This window comes from Bos taurus, chromosome 6 (genome assembly GCF_002263795.3).
Source record: "Bos taurus isolate L1 Dominette 01449 registration number 42190680 breed Hereford chromosome 6, ARS-UCD2.0, whole genome shotgun sequence".
Lineage (NCBI taxonomy): Eukaryota > Metazoa > Chordata > Mammalia > Artiodactyla > Bovidae > Bos > Bos taurus.
In genome coordinates, this window is record NC_037333.1 from 72,045,437 (window position 1) to 72,052,615 (window position 7,179).

A 7,179-nucleotide genomic window follows, 5' to 3' on the forward strand; every position below is an offset into this window, starting at 1 on the left:
TCCTCCCCACGTAGACCAGGCTGTGATTGCTCCAGTGTGACTACAGGTGCTTCTTCTATGATGACTCTCACCCTCAAGCCCTCCCCAGCTGTCACCCTTCTGTCCTAGAGCTGGGTCTCTGCTTTTAATTTGGTCCCCAAGTTCCTGATACAGTGATAAAATTAGTTGTTTATTGCTGTGTATCAAATGACTCTAACATGTAATGGTTTAAAGCAACACACTTTGATTATCTCACAATTTCTAGGCTTAGAATCCAAACATGGCTTAACTGGGATCTATCTCTGCTTAAGTCTCTCTGAAAGCTATAGTCAAATTTCAGCTGAGGCAGGATCTATTTCCAGCTCACTCAGTGGTTATTGGCAGTTCTTCACGGACTATTGGAAAAAGGGTCTTAATTCTTTACAGGCTGCTTGGCCCACAGTCTTCACTCAGTCCTTTTCCACAAGGACCTTTCCACCGAGGCAGCTTGCGTCATCCAAGCCAGCAAGGGAATCTACCAGGAAGACTGAAGTCACAACCTTTGTAATGTAATCACAAGAGTGACAGCCTACCATCACCGCCACATTCTGTGAGTTACAGACAAGTCACCAGGTCCAGCCCACACTCAAGGGGAGTGGATTACACAAGGGTATGAAAACCCAACAGCAGGAATCTTTGGGGTTCCTTTTAGAAATCTGCCTGTTACAACTGCCTAGAAACTGCACTCTTTCCTCAAAGTTAGGATCTATTTTACTGAGAATAATTCTTCGCTGATAGTCACCTACACCATCTTGTTTGAACTAAGGCAGGAAAATCTCATGACCTCAAATTTTCCTGTACTAATAATAACTAATGCTTATATAGTGCTGACTACATGCCAGGCTTTACGAATATTAACTTATTTAATGCTCACAACAGCTCTCTGAAGTAGACCCTTTTGTTAACTCATTTTACAAATAAAGCAATTGAGTCACAGAAAATGAAGTATCCTGTCAAAGGTCTCACAGCTATTGTGGTAGAAATAGTATTTGAGATCCAAGGGTTTGGATCCAGAATTTCTGTTAACCATGCTATTCTATAACCTGAGTATAAGCTGGAATAAAATGTTAACTAGTCTAAGCATGGTATGACATGTATGACATGTATGGTATTTCATGTATGACATGAAAACAAAAGATTAAGAACACATTTGAGCAGTCAGACCCAAAATTCCAACATTATGGCATTAAAAGAAATTCAATCCAGGACTTCCCTGGTGGTCCAGGGGTTGACTCCATGCTCCCAATGCAGGGGGTGGTGGGTGTGACCCCTGGTGGGGAAGATTCTGCATGCTATGTGGTTAAAAAAAGAGAGAGAGCAAGAGAGAGATTTGTACCATACAGCAATATATTTTCTAAGTCTTTTGTTTATCAAGTCTCCCTTACGAATGTTTCCTGAAACCCAACTCAAACTACTTTTTATCTTCTTTTCTCCCCACTTCTCTCTTGCTGTGTGCGAAGTCTCTTCAGTTGTGTCCAACTCTTTGTGATCTTATGGACTGTAGCCCTCCAGGCTCCTCTGTTCATGGGATTCTCCAGGCAAGAATACTGGAGTGAGTTATCATGCCCTCCTCACTTCTCTCTTAGGTCCTTATAATATGGGTTGACTTGATCTTCTGGCTTCATTCTTTAGTATCAAGTCCAATTGGCCCACAACATGAATTTTACAGAGCAAATGGTAACCTCGGAATGGACCAAGTCATCAAGAATTTTACCCCTTTTCCCCACTGTCCAATCTAGTTTCTCTCTCCCTATTTCTTTTTCTTAAGTTTTATCTTCTGGCCGAGTGATGCAGCATGTGGAATCTTAGTTCTGCAACCAGAGATTGAACCTGTGCCCCCTGCATAGAAAGGCAGGGTCTTAACCACTAGACTGCTGGGGAAGTCCCTCTCTCTCCCTATTTCTGTATCACAAGAAAAATGGAATCAGTAGACAGAATTCTCCTTAGAAAGTAGGAAAGAGAGAGAAGCTAGGCAATAGAGAGAAAATTCTCTTTAGTTGGTGGAGAGTGAGGAGGGGAGAAAGGACAGTAGGCTAGGAAAACATACGCTAATAATCTTGTCGTTATCACATTCCACAGATGCACATCCTTACTACCACAAACAACATTGCCAAGCCTCATCTTGTGATGCGAGTCTGTCCCCACTCAGAGCCTGGCGAGGGGAGAGGGAGAGTGGATGGAGAAACTTCCTTCTCATAGCTCGACCTTCTAGCTCTTTGCTCCAAGGCTGGGGTAAAGCACATGGAGAACCAGGGAGAATAAGAGATGCTTCCAGCTCTCCAAGCCCCTCTGCCAACTAAGGTCCACACTTTGCTTCTGGGAGCTTGTGAGAGCTGAATTGGGAAAGATGAAGCACCCAAACTTCATTTTCTCTCAAAGTAAAACAAGGAAACTGACTCTTAAATCCTGCAGCAGCTCTCTCAGCAAAGCCTTTCCAATAGGTCCCTCTTGTCCACTCCTGCAGCCAACATCTCATTTGTAACTTCTTCTCAGACCCACTTCAACTGCTCCCTAAGTCATCCCCCACTTCCTGTCTTTCTCCACCTCAATCCCTTTCACATAACACTTCCAGTTTAATTTTCCCCTTTACCAGTCTGATCATTACCACTTCCCTACTCAAAATTCTCCCAGTTGTTCTCCTTTCTCCTTCATCTGAACCTCAAGGCCCTCTTTCTAGACATATTCTTCTATGCGTACTCTACAGTCCACCTAAAATAGATGACTCACTGATTGCCAAGCATCAACACTGTTCTGCTTCTCTCATTACCTGTCTCTAATCGACTTTCCTCCCCTACCCCATGGTACTAAATCCAAAGACCATCGGAAAAGTTACCTCCCTTGAGAAGCATAACCAGATAATTACAACTGAATGTAATTTCTGCCTTCTTTCATTTCCCATATCATTCATTTGATCATCTTTATGGCATGTTTCTCATACTAGCATATGTATACACTACCCATTTATTAGAAAGTACGTGCTTTGAGAGAAGAGATGTTTTCTTGCTAACCTTCAAACTTCCAACAGTGCCTAGCAAAGAGTCATAAATGTTAAACATTCAATAAACAGTAGCTGAATTGAAATGAACTTTTCAGGGCTGATCTCTCTCCTGTTTTATTGTCCAATTTATTATTTTACATTTTTCACTGGAACAAACCAAATGCATTCCTTTGAAGAGGGCAGGCATGATGGAAAGCACAGTAGAGGCCCTTGACCCAGGTCATGTATGTTTCATAGCTTGAATTTCGTAAAATTCCATGAGCATCTAGTCTCTGGGTGTTACCTCATGGGCAACGCCTTTAACTAGCCTGACCTCATGTTTTGCAACCCTGTCACCCATCAGTGTCAGAGTGAGTGTGGCACAGGGCATGACAAATAGGAAAGGATTTGTGTCAATTCAAATCTACAAGCACCCATTCATACCTACCATTAGCAGCACTCTGCTAAGTGCTGGGGACAGAAGGATGAACAAGAAAGTCATGGTATGGAACCTCCGAAGTATAATTCCCAGAAAAGTAGCAACCATGTATTGATAGCCTGCTCTTCCAGGCCCTGGACTTGAATTGTCTCACTTCATCCTCACAACAGTCCCTAGCATCATCCTCATTTATAGCCCCAAAATGGAGGCTTAAAGAGGTTCGATATTCTGCTCTGGCTTAGCAGGTAGTGGAGCTAGGATGTAAAACTTGGGTTTATGACTTACATTCATTCCTAGAAACCCTAACTCTGCTTCCTCAATAGGCTTTTGTTCTGCTCAAAATAGGTTCTTTCTTTATTCTTTGTGTCTTGTAATGTGACTTTGGATGAAGGAATGTATAATGTAAACAATCTTGTCTTCCTTCCGCTCTGGAGATTCCACATGTTCATTGAGCAATGTCCCTCTGGATCTCTCTGATATTCCTTCACCTACCAGCTCAGACTGAAAGAGCTGGTGGGCAGAGGCAGTGTCTGCACATAAATCCTAAAAGTATCACTCCCACCTTTCTCTGCCCTGACACTCTTGGCTATGTATTTTATTCCTTTCTATTGTATGGGCTTTTGAAAATCTCCTCAAATCTTTTGCAAAACAGGTACATGCGTGTGTGCTCAGTTATGTCCAATTTTTTGTGAGCCCTGTGGACTGTAGGCTACGAGCCTCTTCTGCCCATGAGATTCCCCAAGCAAGAATACTGGAGTGAGTTTCCATGCCCTCCTCCAGGGGATCTTTCCGACCCAGGGATTGAACCCATAGTCTCCTGCTTCTCCTTCATTGCAGGTGGATTCTTAACCCACTGAGCCACCTGTGGAACAGATAATGTATAAGTAAATCAAATATGCCTTATGCTTATTGGCTGCTCAATGTGTCATGTGAATGTAGACTAACTGATGCTTGACAAGGGAAGGAGCCTCAGAGAACGTTTTATCTAGTTTTCATTTCATTCTACAGAGATGCTTTTGGGGTTATTGGGCTCCTCACTCCCAGTGCTTCTGGAGCATGCCACTCTAATGTCTTTTGCATATAGAACATCCTGGAATATTTCCATGGAAAAATGGATTCTCTGTCTAATAAAAGTTCAATTTTTTGCTGACACTCTTGTGCATCACTAATGGGAATGTAAAATGGTGCAGTGACTTTGGAAAACAGTTTGGTGGTTCCTCAAAAAAGTAAACATAGAATTATCATACGACTAAGCAATTCCACTTCTGAGTACTTAGCCAAAAGAAGTGAAAGAAAGGATGCAAACAAATACTTGTACATCCATGTTCATAGCAGTATTATTAGAAATATCCAAAAAGCAGAAGCAACCCAATCAATGGATAAATGGATAAGCAAAACATGGTCTATACATGCAGCAGAATATTATTTAGACTTAAAAGAAAATTCTAACACATGCTACAACATGTGAACCTTAAACATAGATGAACCTTGAAGATACTATGCTGAGTGAAATGTCAGTCACAAAGGAACAAATACTGCATGATTCCACTTATATGAGGTACCTAGAATAGGCAAATAAGACAGAATTCCCTGGGGGCTCAGCTGGTAAAGAATCTGCCTGCAACGTGGGAGACCTGGGTTCGATCCCTGGGTTGGGAAGATCCCCTGGAGAAGGGAACAGCTTCTTCTTTTACATCTTCTCCACTCTATTCTGGCCTGGAGAATTCTATGGACTGTATAATCCATAGGTTGCAAAGAGTCAGACATGACTGAGTGACTTTCACTTTCACTTTTTCTTTCATAGAGACAGAAGGTAGAATGGTGAGTATCGGGGGATAAGGAGAGGGAGGAATGACCTATTGTCTAACTGGTATGAATTTCAATTGGGAAGATGAAAATTTTCTAGAGATGGATGGCAATGATGTTTGCACAATAACATGACTATATTTAATGCCACTGAATTACATACACTTAAAAATGGTTAAAGTGGTAAATTTCATGTTATGTATATCTTATCACATTTTTTTTAAAGTTCAACTTCTGAGAATTTCCTAGTGGCCCAGTGGTTAAGATTTGGTGCTGCCAATGCAGGGGGCATGGGTTCCACACCTGGTCAAGGAACTAGGATCCCACGAGCTTCGCAGAGAGGCCAAAAAATGTTCTTTTTAAAAATGTTAAATTTCTCTTACATCAGACAGAGAAAGATAAATACTGTATGTAATCACTTATATGTGGAGCCTAAAAAAAAAAAAAGGAAGAAAGAAACTAGTGAATATCACAAAAAAGAAACAGACACACATATAGAGAACAAACTAGTGGTTACTAGTGGGGAGAGGGAAGCAGAAAGGGTCAAGGTTGAGGTATGGAATTAAGAGGAATAAGCTGCGATGTATAAAATAAGATACAAGGATACAACACAGGAAATACAGCCAAGATTTTATAACAACTATAAATGGAGTATAGTCTTTAAAAATTGTGAATCACTATGTTGAATCACTTAAAACTTTATAACATTATAAATTAACTATACTTCAATTTTTTTAAAGTTCAATTTCTCATTTAATAGAAGAACCTGAGTTTCAAGGTGAAGTGATTTGTCCAAGGTCACTAGACAAAGCAGGGAGCACAGCTGGGAGTAGTAGAAGAGGGGCTGCTGGGCATCAGGCCACAACCCTCCTTGCTGTGATATACTTCCTTCTCCTGGAGTGGGGAAACAGTGGAAACAGTGATAGGTTTTATTTTCTTGGGCTCCAAAATCACTACAGATGGTGACCACAGCCACAAAATTAAAAGACGTTTGCTCCTTGGAAGAAAAGCTATGACAAACCTAGACAGCTTATTAAAAAGCAGAGATTTTTATCAACTTTATCAACAAAGCTCCATAGTCAAAGCTATGGTTTTTCCAGTAGTCGTGTATGAATGTGAGAGTTGGACCATAAAAGAAGCTGAGCGCAAAGAATTGATGCTTTAAAACTGTGGTGCTGGAGCAGACTCTTCAGAGTTCCTTGGACAGCAAGGAGATCAAACCAGTCAATCCTAAAGGAAATCGACTCTTAATATTCATTGGAAGGACTGATGCTGAAGCTGAAGCTCCAATACTTTGGCCACCTGATGCTGGGAAAGATTGAGGGCAAGAGGAGAAGGGGATGACAGAGAATGAGATGGTTGAATGGCTTCACTGACTCAATGAACAAGAGTTTGAGCAAACTCCAGGAGATAGTGAAGGACAAGGAAGCTTGCTGTGCTGTGGTCTATGTGTCACAAAGAGTCAGACACGACTGAGCAACTGAACAACAACCCGGGGACAAGAGACCCAAAGGAGACCCCAGGAAGACTCCAGAGATCATCACCTTCCAGAGTCAGAAAGTGCTTCCATAGCAGTGCTTCTCCCTTGCCCATGGCTTTGCTGTCTTCATTCCATTCTCCTCTCCCTTTTCTACCTGAACTGAATGTTCTTGATGGTTGATGCAAGCAAGGTCCTCATGGCAAGGCCCTGAGAAGCAAACACTAATGGAATGGTTCCAATGGAAAATGTATGTGTCATTGGGAGTTTTCCTGTTTTCTCCCCCACTCTCTTGGCTCTTAACTGTTGGGATTTCATTCAAAGTGGACTCTCCAGCCCTAGATTGGCTCCCAAGGCAAGATATTACCTTTCTATGTGCATCTTCTAAGCTTGCTGGTCATCTCCCGTGGATGCTCCCAGCTTCCTTGCTAATGGAGTTCAGTTGAGCTTGAACAGTGCCTG